This window comes from Meles meles, chromosome 12 (genome assembly GCF_922984935.1).
Source record: "Meles meles chromosome 12, mMelMel3.1 paternal haplotype, whole genome shotgun sequence".
NCBI classification, from domain to species: domain Eukaryota; kingdom Metazoa; phylum Chordata; class Mammalia; order Carnivora; family Mustelidae; genus Meles; species Meles meles.
Genome location: NC_060077.1, coordinates 84088478 through 84101391, shown reverse-complemented (window position 1 = coordinate 84101391; position 12914 = coordinate 84088478). Strand labels below are relative to the sequence as shown.

The 12914-nt window shown below is 36.2% G+C and overlaps 1 pseudogene; it reads right to left on the bottom strand.

Annotated features, from left to right (window-relative positions):
• Positions 1-8700: 8700 nt before the first annotated feature.
• LOC123954828 lies at positions 8701-8778 on the bottom strand (annotated as a pseudogene).
• Between the last annotated feature and the right edge of the window lie 4136 nt (positions 8779-12914).

The window sequence follows — 12914 nt, the reverse complement described above, 5'->3', positions numbered from 1 at the left end:
GGTTTATTCCAGGGCTGCAGGGTTGGTTCAACATCCGCAAATCAATCAATGTGATACAACACATTAATAAAAGAAAGAACAAGAACCATATGGTACTCTCAATACATGCTGAAAAAGCATTTGACAAAGTACAGCATCCCTTCCTGATCAAAACTCTTCAAAGTGTAGGGATAGAGGGCACATACCTCAATATTATCAAAGCCATCTATGAAAAACCCACCGCAAATATCATTCTCAATGGAGAAAAACTGAAAGCTTTTCCGCTAAGGTCAGGAACACGGCAGGGATGTCCATTATCACCACTGCTATTCAACATAGTACTAGAAGTCCTAGCCTCAGCAATCAGACAACAAAAAGAAATTAAAGGCATCCAAATTGGTAAAGAAGAAGTCAAACTATCACTCTTCGCAGATGATATGACACTATATGTGGAAAACCCAAAAGACTCCACTCCAAAACTGCTAGAACTTGTACAGGAATTCAGTAAAGTGTCAGGATATAAAATCAATGCACAGAAATCAGTTGCATTTCTGTACACCAACAACAAGACAGAAGAAAGAGAAATTAAGGAGTCAATCCCATTTACAATTGTACCCAAAACTATAAGATACCTAGGAATAAACCTAACCAAAGAGGCTAAGAATCTATACACAGAAAATTATAAAGTACTCATGAAAGAAATTGAGGAAGACACAAAGAAATGGAAAAATGTTCCATGCTCCTGGATTGGAAGAATAAATATTGTGAAAATGTCCATGCTACCTAAAGCAATCTACACATTTAATGCAATCCCTATCAAAATACCATCCATTTTTTTCAAAGAAATGGAACAAATAATCCTAAAATTTATATGGAACCAGAAAAGACCTCGAATAGCCAAAGGAATATTGAAAAAGAAAGCCAAAGTTGGTGGCATCACAATTCCGGACTTCAAGCTCTATTACAAAGCTGTCATCATCAAGACAGCATGGTACTGGCACAAAAACAGACACATAGATCAGTGGAACAGAATAGAGAGCCCAGAGTTATATGATTTTTTTATGTATTTTGGATATTAACCACTTGCCAGATATGTCCCAAAAAAATGAATAGCTAAAGCAATCTTGAAAAAGAAAAACAAAACTGGAGCTTTCACAATCCCAAATTTCAATGTATATTACAAAGCCGTAGCAATCAAAACATTATCGTACTGGCACAAAAATAGACTCACTGATCACGGGACAGAATAGAGAGCTCAGAAATAAACCCATGCTTATATGGTCAATTAATCTATGACAAAGAAGGCAAAAACATACAATGGGGAAAAGACAATCTGTTTAATATAAATGGTACTGGGAAAACTGAACAGCCACATGTAAAAGAATGAAACTGGACCTTACAACATACACAAAAATAAACTCAAATATGAGAGCTGAATCCATAAAAATCCTAGGAAACGTGGAGTAATTTCTCTGACATTGACCCTAGCAACATTTTTCTAGATATGTCTCCTGAGGCAAGAGAAGCAAAAACAAAACTAAACTATTAAGACTTTATCGACATAAAACACTTTTGCACAGCGAAGGAAACCATCCACAAATCCAAAAGGCAATCCACTGAATGGGAGAAGATATCTGATTTGCTTTATTTTACGCACAATTATGAAGCAATAGACTCGGCCTAAAAGTAAACCTGAATTTCAAAAGAATGCTTTGTTATTTTTTAGTCCCAATCTATTGGAACTGAATGAGTCAACAAAAAATTCTGCTCATTGTCTTTCTCCAGAGTAGATGTAGTACAAACATCTCAAAGTTTATACTTTTTGGAATATTAGAACAACTTTTTGGTTTTTCCTATCTTCTCTTCTCTTGAATGGATGGGATAGAATTTGAAAGGGACATCCATATATAAACACCAGCTGCTTATTGTAAAATTTGTTTGACCATGTGTAATTCTTTGTCCAACAACTTAATACAACAGCTGAATTTCAAAATTGTTTTCTGGCCTATCTCTGAGGAATCTGTGCATTTTGCACAGTCAGTCATTTTAAAACATCATTTTAACTCACATCAGAATGGCCATGTGGCCAGGAAATATCTTCACAATAGTACTATTTCAATATCACTTTCCTTTCTGGGTATGACTGGTAAGTGATGCAGCAGGATCTGGCAAGCTAAGGAGACGAGTCACAGTGCACACGCATGCACACACACGTGCCCATGTCCACACATACAAGATAACTTTCTTTACTTCACAGAAAGCAGAGTGAAAGCAGGATAAATACTATTGTCAATTCTATGATAGTTCTGCCTTCCGCTTTCAAAACGTTTTACAATCCAAGTAAAATCTTGCACAGGATAGGATGTTGCCTTTAAAGCTCTTCTGCAGGTTTCACTTTGAGCTCCTTCCAACAGTGGTTACTTTTATAAAAACATTTTCTTCCCAATTCAATTTCCATTCCTTGATCAAACACAACAAAACAACAACAAAATACTTTTGAAGCAAGTCGGATGTGGGGGATAAAGGTCAGAAGAAGTGAGGTTGGGGCACCTGGGTGGCTCAGTTGATTAAGCATCTGCCTTTGGCTCAGGTCATGATCTCAGGGTCTTGGGATCAAGCCCCACATCTGTCTCCCTGTTCAGTGGGGATCCTGTTTCTCCCTCTACCCCCTCCTACCCCTGCTCATGCTCTCACTCTCTCTCAAATAAATAAATACAGTCTTTAAAAAAAAAGTGAGGTTAAGGGAATCTAGTTTATATTGTATCTCTATTGCCATTCTCTCCTTCAAAGGGAAACAGTATAAATCACATACTCAGCCTTCCTGTGAATGTTCCTCAGAATCCACTCCCTGATTAGTTTTCCTTTCTGTCCTATTATCCACCACACACAGGCATATGCATGGAAATAAAACGCATTACTGAGGAAGGGAATAACAATTTTTCAGGTGTTCATTACATGCATAGCTTCTACATAGGGAAAGTTTGATATCAACACAGGTACCATAGACTCTTCATATGTTTGATTTAAATTAAACATTGAACTAAATAAATAGATGTGGAAATATAGTTTTAATGAATATATTTGTATTCATTTTAGCCATAACAATAGTACACTTAAAAATATTCACAAAATGAACACAATTAATGTGACTGTATTTTACCATTTGAATCAGATTAATGATGGTTACACTAAAGAACATTTCTTGATCTAATGTAGAAATCAGACATGAGAGAAACTGCAGTCATCAATACTTTGCTATAATTATATTCCTTTAAAATATTAATTATATAAAATAATAAAATATTATAAAATCAGGGACTCAGATAACAGCTAACATCATTTTCATTCAGTACAGGGATGAGTCTATCAAAGCTATCAAGACCTTTATATAAGTACTACAAAATTATTGTAAAATATATTAAAGGAAGTTTACATAAATATATGGTATTATATATGATTATTCATGTATATTATATTACATTCTATTACGTATAGTTTATGAATAGGGAGATTCAATATATTAAAAACATTACATCTCCCCGGATTCATTAAAAAAAATCAATGTAATCCCAATTAAAAAGGACATTTTTGAGCTTATCAAGCTGATAATGAAACAGACATCAGGAAGCTAAGGTCTGAGAATAGTGGAAACACTCCTATTATAGAAGAACCAGGAAGACAAACTCTTCTTGATTTCTAGAATTATGATAAAGTTGAATTGGTAAAACATCTGTCTGATCTTAGCAGAGACAAAGAAAAAGGACCAGAGACCAGCATAGAAAGCTGAGAAATAGACCTAAATAAACTCGGAAGGGTAATATGGAAAGAGCTGATACTGAAGAACAGGGAGTAAATTATATACCTTTTAATAATGCTGGGACAACCCATTATCTATAGAGAAACAAGTTTTAAAAATTCTCCACTCTGCGTCTTTAACAAAGACCAATAGATTAGATAAATGTAAATGAAAAAAAAAAAAAAAACACTCTGAAGCAAATATACAGGACATATTTAGCAATGTGGGTTGGGATGATTTTTTAAAGCATTATACAAAAACAAAAAGCATTAAAAAAGATGTTTGATACATTGAAGAACTTCTGTTTATTAAAAATAAAGATAAACAACATAGTAAGTGTAGAAAGACAAGTCCCAAACTGGGAAGTGATATTTGCAATACATTGAGTGAGAACGTTGAGTTCGGAATATAAAGAACCCTACGAATCAATGTGAATAAAGTCAGTCTACACCAAAAATGACCAAATGTTTTATAAATATAAGAAATAAAACAAACCCAAGAGGAAAAAATGCTCTGTTTTATTACTAATCAGGGAAATGCAAATTAAAACCACTTTTAGTTTCATTTCACAAATGAAAAATTGGTAACATCAAAAAGTCAAACAATATTGGTTTATTAGTTGTGAGAAATGTACCACACTGATGTAACATTTTATAAAAGAGAAAATGGGAGGGGTGGAGTACAGAGCATTCTCTGTACTATCTCTGCAATCTTCTTATTAATATAAAACTAGTCTAACATAAGTACTTTTTAAAAGTGAAGCAAAAAAACACCAATATTAAGGACATGAAGTTTTCCTTGTTTTATTCTATTTTCATTGAACACGAAACAGTTCAAACCATCACTTTTTCAGGGAAGCCTTTCCTGGCCTGGGATGACTTCCATTTATACTGGCATATCCTCTCACAGCACAGGGTTTCCATGGTATATTTTCAGCTTCGTATTTATTTCAGTAATCAATTGATTAATATTTGCTTTATCCACTAGATGGTAAGCTCCAAGACATCAGACATAGTATCTGCTATCCATCACCATGAAAGCTTCAGGATCTGGCACAGAACTTACTTAATAAAAACCTGTGAATGAATGTAAGAACCCAGAAAAGGGAACAGAGTGATTTTAAGAGCAGAGGTTTTTGTCTTGTTCGTTCAGACGTGGAGCAGTCGATGTAACTGGGGAAGAAGAGTACAAAGAGCTACAGCGAGAAAGTTTGTGCCTGTGCCAGATGAAGCAGGGCAAACGCTAAAATGATTTTCACAATTCTTTTGTCCCCCGTAGATTAATTGACTTTTGGTATAGTCACACCGATTGCCCTCAGACTAAAAATTCGGAGCAAGAAATACCAGGTTCCAGGACATAGTCCTTGAGTGGGGAACGAATGCACAGGTAAGACGCAGGTTTCCATTTCATTCTTGGATAGATATAATGAATGGACAGGAAGCTATAACCCTACAGCTTGTTGTCATCTCAAAACTAAAGGTTGTCACCTCTATAGTCTTCAAGGAACCACCCTTAGGAAGCACAGTACCTATTTTGAGGATGCTTTATCCAAACATTCTAAAATTTCATTGATTAACATTGGACTTTTTTTTTTTTTAAGTGAGCACTGTATGTAAAATTAGAGTTCAAGAAACTCCTTAGGATGTAAACGGATGGAAACATAAATGTGTGGTCCTAAAAAATACTATGTCTTGGTTTGGGTAGAAACTCTTTCTATCTACAAGGATGTTTGCAATTAAGTTGTATTTGAAGTCATTCTGGTGACTTCTCTTGCCGTTTATGGCTTTTAGTGTAATTCTGAAACATAAATCCATCCCCTCAACAGTACTTGAACAATCCTAAGAATTATTATGCATTTTTACTCTCTACTCATAAAAAATGGAACATAAACATCTACATTTTTTAAATTCATAGTAATTACATGACACTAGTATGCCTTTAAATTTAATCGGGATTCACTTTCTCCAGGACTCCCCTGTTGGAAGCCAAGGAATTTGCATGTTTAGAAATGATACATTGTGCTAGAGCAGGAAGTGATGCTTTATGCCAGAAAATCATTCCAGAAGTGAACCGTTAAAGGCATTAGGGTCTGTAATACGAGCCATTGCCTGATGGATCTTTAATCTTCAAAACCCTGTTTTAAAGTTGCGAAGGCAGTTGGGGGTTTTCTTTTTCTAATTATCCTTGGACTTCAAAATGAATTCAGCTTCTTTGGGGGCTATTATTTTGGAACTGCATCATGGCCCCGGGGCACACCTCAATTCCTAAAGTGTCTGCACATGCACACATGTGTGCATGACTCTATGTGTTCCAGTAAAGACGCTGAGGATTTCTACTATTTGTGATAATAGAAATTCAGGTCAACTCTGCTTTCAAATATGCACATGTAATCTTTTGAACAGGCATTGTTATTTGAGCATCACTGATTCAGAAAACATCAATTGAATGTTGCTGCAAAGCAAATCTTCTTGCTTTCTGTGTCCCATCAACCAGGAATGATTAGTTCTCCAGGTTTGCAGACTCTTAGAAATAGGATACAAATGCAAGGAGTAGGAATCTTCTTTTGAAATATAAGCCTGATCACAAACCCATCTCTCCAGACAATATTTAGTTCAGTGGGGGTCTGTTAAATCTAGCTGTGTCTGCAAGGCTGCTCCAGGTTGAATTTCTGCTGCTTCGAAAAGAATTCCGATTAGCATTGATTTCCAATAACCTGAAAATCTATAACGCCTCCTTACAGGCTCAAGTCGAGGGTGGCAAACCTTGGTTAGCTTTTCTGCACCTGGCTTCTTTTAGAAGACTAGAAAAGCACATTTCCATGGAGTGGGAAGAAAGCCAAATGCACTCTAAGCAAGTCATAAGGGTAAGACTATTTCCAGAGGATTGGAATTTTCTATGACCTGAAAATGAAAATCAAAATAACATCTGAGCATCCTCACTCGTTTGATAGTAACACTTGGCTAGTCTTTGATGGAATTGGGTCACTGCCCTTAAGGATTAACTCTAAACTGGAGACAATATATATTCAAAGAAGTTATATATCTTTTTTTGTTTGTTTGTTTGTTTTTTGGGGGGTGCAGATTTCAGTGAAATTGAATTTATGGGAAATATAATTTTATTTCTCAGGCTTGGAAATCTAAATCCATACTTTATAAATTGAGTTCTTTAAAGTTTTAAAAATTGACAAGATTCTAAGAAACTAAATGCAGTTGAAACAAAACATCTCTCTTAATGCAGACTTGGCCAAGGTAGTAGCAATGAATCGATAACACCCAAATTTAAAAGCTTTCTTGACAATATGTAGGACCTACATTTTATCTCTCTTATAAACTCGAGGTGCTATTTAATAATCCCTGTGCCAGTTTTAAAAATATCCATTAATATAGGATCAAAAGAATTTCTTGCCCTTATATATTTTTTACTTCCTTTCAACTATTTATTTTCCTTAAGAAATGTCTTGTGTTTCATCAGTGAATGTATTCTTGTCTGCTTTCCTCTAACAACACAGTAACAATGAATTTATGACACATGAATAAATTCTAATGACTTCTTTGTTGTTGAATACTTTGACTTAAGTCATTTTATTTCAAAGACCATAATTTTCTGATACCAAACTAGGAAAATAATGTTAAACTTTAAAAAAGAAAGATTTATGAAAATATATATAGAAAACATCTTAATCCTGATCTAAACTGTAATATTGTGTCCTGTGCACTGAAATCCAGACTCATTTTTCCAACTTCCAAATCATAATCTCCATATGAATGCAATTTATCATGTCTACAACAGAACTAGAGATTTCTAAGCCCAACCCTGTTCTTCTAATAGCTATTTACCTTTACAACTCACCAAATGGAACCAGTATTCGCTCAGTTCGGAAATGTGGGGTGCTGTTGTTGATTTCTCTTTGCTCTTTAGTACTTCTCAACTTCTGTCAAGTTTATTTTCAAAATGTCTCAAGGCACCACCATCCCACTAGGAGCGATGCAGTTCTCTTCCAATTAGCATTTCTGCTGCTATCTCTTTTAGACTTCCCCTTATAATCTATTAAATCTGTAAGAGCCAAGTGGCCATTTAAAAATATAACTCAGATCATTTCTCTCCCCTAATTGAAATCGTGCACCGTCTTCTCATTGTATTTGTAATAAGGTTTACAGTCCTTAATCTGGACCCTGACAATTTCTTTCTTTTTTTTAAAAAAATATTTTATTTATTTGACAGAGAGGAATCACAACTACAGAGAGGCAGGCAGAGAGAGAGGAGGAAGCAGGCTCCCCGCGGAGCAGAAAGGCTGATGTGGGGCTCGATCCCAGGACCCTGGGATCATGACCTGAGCCAAAGGCAGAGGCTTTAACCCACTGAGCCACCCAGGCGCCCCTGGACCCTGACAATTTCTCAGTCTATATCCTGCCATAGTCCTGCTCAATAACCACTCTGCTGATCCCCCCACAAAAGTTTAGCTTCATTCTCAGCTGAAGGTTTGTGCTGCTGTTGCTTGGTCTGCCTAGAGCTCTCTTATCCCAGCTTCATAACAGGTGATTACACTCTGTAATTCACCCCACACGGAAAAAACAAACAAACAAACCAACCAGACTCCTCAAAATTCAAATAAAAACCAGGGGTGCCTGTGTGACTCAGTGGGTTAAGCCTCTGCCTTTGGCTCAGGTCATGATCTCAGGGTCCTGGCATCTAGCCCCGCATCGGGCTCTCTGCTCAGCAGGGGGCCTGCTTCCCCCCGCCCCCCCGCCTGCCTCTCTTCCTACTTGTGATCTCTCTCTCTGTCAAATAAATAAATAAAATTTTAAAAATAAATAAATAAATAAATACCACATTGAGATACCGCCTTACACTGGTTAGAGTGGCCAAAATTAATAGAACAGGAAACAAGTTGGAGAGGATGTGGCTGGAGAAAGGGGAACCCTCTTACACTGTTGGTGGGAATGCAAGTTGGTGCAGCCACTTTGGTGACAAACTATAGAAATGATCCCTGAAAGTATAGTCTTGGTGCAGCCACTTTGGAATACAGTGTGGAAATTCCTCAAAAAATTAAAATTACAGCTACCCTATGACCCTGCAATTGTACTACTGGGTATTTACCCCAAAGATACCAAAGTAATTAAAAGAAGGGTCATATGTACCCCAATGTTCATAGCAGCAATGGCCACAATCGCCAGACTGTGCAAAGAGCCAAGATGTCCTTCAACGGACGAATGGATAAAGAAGATATGGTCCATATATACAATGGAGTATTCTGCCTCCATCAGAAAGGATGAATACCCAACTTTTTTATCAACATGAACGGGACTGGAGGAGATTATGCTGAGTGAAATAAGTCAAGCAGAGAGAGTCAGTTGTCATATGGTTTCACTTACTTGTGGAACATAAGGAATAATACGGAGGACATTAGGAGAAGGAAAGGAAAAGTGAATTGGGGGAATTCGGAGGGAGAGAAGACTCATGAGAGACTGTAGACTCTGAGAAACAAAAAGGGTTTTGGAGGGGAGGGGTGTGGGGGATGGGTGAGCTGGTGGTGGGTATTGTGGAGGGCACATATTGCATGGAGCACTGAGTGTGGGCATAAACAATGAATCTTAGAACACTGAAAAAATAAAATAAAATTAAAAAAAAAAAAAAAAGCCCAGACTCCTTCCCTGTCCCCCTCAATCACATCACTCTGTGCTATATATTCCTCAGCACATTGCTGGCTTTCTAAAATTATGCTGTTGTTTTATTTGTGCATTTATTTGCCATTTCCTTTCAGCCCCTGGAATGTTTTCCTTTCAGCCCCATTAGAACAGAATTTGTTTTTCTCGTCCACTGTAAATACGATACCCATGTGCCTAACACAGGGTCTGACTTTAAACAATACAAACATGCTTGCTAAATACATGGTGAAATAACAGGATACCTTGCCTTTAATCCCAAGAGCAAGTGCTACATATAAAGGCCCCTAATTAATTTCAGAATTCACGATTCTGATTTGAGTAAAGTCACAGTAACTGAAGACTTAATTTTCAATTAGCTTATGGGTGAACATTTTCTTTTCTTTTTTTTTTTTTAAAGATTTTATTTATTTATTTGACAGAGAGAGAGATCACAAGTAGGCAGAGAGGCAGGCAGAGAGAGAGAAGGGGGAAGCAGGCTCCCTGCTGAGTAGAGAGCCTGATGCTGGGCTCAATCTCAGGACCCTGGGATCATGACCTGAGCCTAAGGCAGGGCTTAACCCACTGAGCCACCCAGGCACCCTGGGGTGAACATTTTCTTAAACACTCTTTCTCCTGCTTGAAAACACCAATAAGTTTGAGTTCTCAAAATAACTCCCTCTCAAAATGAAAATTTAAATAACAAGGTATTATAATGCTTACATAGTTTTTTGTGTTTTTTTTTGTTTTTGTTTTTGTTTTTTGTTTTTTGTTTTTTTACAAAACAGCAATAGCATTAGATTCTGAACTCTCTTTATAAACCGAGAATTTCAGGTACTTAAGTAAATATCCATTAATTTAATGCCCACATTTCCCAATTTTTATTTTGTGGAACATCTTTGTTGCTCTGCATGTCTGGTTTCTGTCTGGAAGCTTGCAGAAAGCCCCCACTGGTGGTGTGAGGTGATGAGCCAGTCCACAGCCAGGTGACTAAACATCTAATGGTGGCCTCCACCAACCAGAAATAAACATAGCTACACTAACAGAGTTTTGTATTTCCACCACACCAAAGAAATCAAAATACATTTTATTATCCGAAAATAAAACTCATATGGAAAACAGTTTACAATACAGAAAACTGTTTTTTTTTTAATTCTTTAATTTATTTATTTATTTCAGCATAACAGTATTCATTGTTTTTGCACAACACCCAGTGCTCCATGCAATACGTGCCCTCACCATTACCCACCACCTGGTTCCCCCAACCCCCCACCCCGCCCCTTCAAAACCCTCAGGTTGTTTTTCAAAGTCCATAGTCTCTTATGGTTCGCCTCCCCTTCCAATTTCCCTCAACTTCCTTCTCCTCTCCATCTCCCAGTGTCCTCCATGTCATTTGTTATGCGAGAAAACTGGTTTTTGATTTGATTTAAATATTGCCAATCAGGCTCTTTAAAACAGATATTATCAATGATACCACAAACCAGGACTGTCACTGCTTTAGAAGATTGTATCTTATTCTTTGTTTCCTCCAAACAGTCTACTGATTCAGGATTCACAGATGAAAGTTCCTAAGTTCTTAAATGTGTATTGGAACAGGGCCATTTATGTTTCAGTGGCTGAGATATTGAGAGTGAGGGAGATTGTATGGGAGCAGGGGGCATATAGCACTTTCCACTCTATTTTGCTGTAACTCCAAAACTGCTCTAGAAAATGAAAACTACTAAAAAAAATTTTTTTTAAAAATCTTGCAGATCAGTTAGATTTGAAGAAATAGCTTATGACATATTGGAAAATACTACTGCCTCATACACACACATACACATAGACACACAGATATCGCTAATCATTATCTCTAATTTTCATGACAAATTTAGCCTCCACCAGGACACTACTTTCTTTTTTTTTTTTTAAGATTTTATTTATTTATTTGACAGACAGAGATCACAAGTAGGCAGAGAGGCAGGCAGAGAGAGAGAGGAGAAAGCAGGCTCCCTGCGAAGCAGAGAGCCCGATGCGGGACTTGATCCCAGGACCCTGAGATCATGACCTGAGCTGAAGGCAGAGGCTTAACCCACTGAGCCACCCAGGCGCCCCCAGGACACTAAATTCTTACAGAACAAACGGAAGTTGGGTTCCAATTTCCAATTGATTCGTACATGCACACTCCATTCTCTGCACCATTTATTCTTGAGATATATGTCTCAATGTCATTTATGCCTGTGTTTTACTTTGATGATTATACTAATTCTTTTTATTCTTCTTACACTGAACAGATATCATGATTGCTTCTTATTCTATTAAAAGAATAGCATTCTGATTTTTCCCATATCCTTTTTTAAAATTATAGACAGAAGATAGCAAATTTTTCATTTACACAAGATTTTTTCTTTAAGTAATCTTCTTCTAACAATTACTGGGCCAAGACTCCAAGCACTACTGTCTGTGTAACTTTTTTTTCCTTTAAAAATGAGAGTTCCCTTTAATAATCCATTTAGCTTACCCATAGAAAGTATTAGAATTTAAACTGTTGAACAAAAAGTAACTTTTTCAGAGAAGACTGACTGTAATATTACTTATGTTTGATCACCAAGGTGTTTTCTTAGGATTTTCATATTTGTATAAAGAGGCTAAAATAAAGTTTTCTCAAAGAAAAAAATAATGGGTAAAAATATTTCATAAGGAAGTACTTTTATAAAATCTACTTGTATCATGAGAACAAAAGAATAAATCTTCACATAAAGAAAACATGTTAAATGTTTTAAATTCATTAAATTCATATCATACCTATTATAATCAGGCCAAGAAGGAAACTCACATGTTCCCTTGAGTGGATTGATTTTCTTATGATATTTAAATGAATGGGTGGTGTTTTATAGTCATAAATAACATCAAAGCATACTATTCATGTCCTGGGATTAAAGTTCTGCTGTTAGTGTGAAGTTAATCATCTTCACAATTATATAATCAAATGAAGAACTTTGAGTATTTTTATATATGGAGAAGAAAAACCCCTAAGGCTCCTTTTCTTCACACTTGTGAAAAGAATATCTGTGAAGAAAAGAAAAGGAACTTTTTAACTACACATCCTTGGGGACCCTTTGGACACCATGGGCATTTAAGAATCACAGTGAAAATGAAAAAATTAAAATACCCTGGATCACAGACATGGGTTTTTCTTGAGGGTAAAATTGCTAAAGGAGGATAAAACCAAAGACAAGTAAAAATTAGTTAGGATAAAGAATCCTTACATTCCACAATATATCAACCATACATAGACTATATATTTCTATTTTTCTGATTAAAAAAAAATGATGACCAAAAGGGGGGAAAAAAAACAAAAACTAAGTCTTTGTCATTTCCTCTCCTTCTGGATGATTAAGGGGAAAATAAAGCATAAAGTTAACTTAAAGTCTCATTTCCCTTCAGAGTTAATTCATTCTTCAGATAAGAAGAAACCGCTTTCATATTCAGTCCATCAAGTAAATGTCTTGGTGATA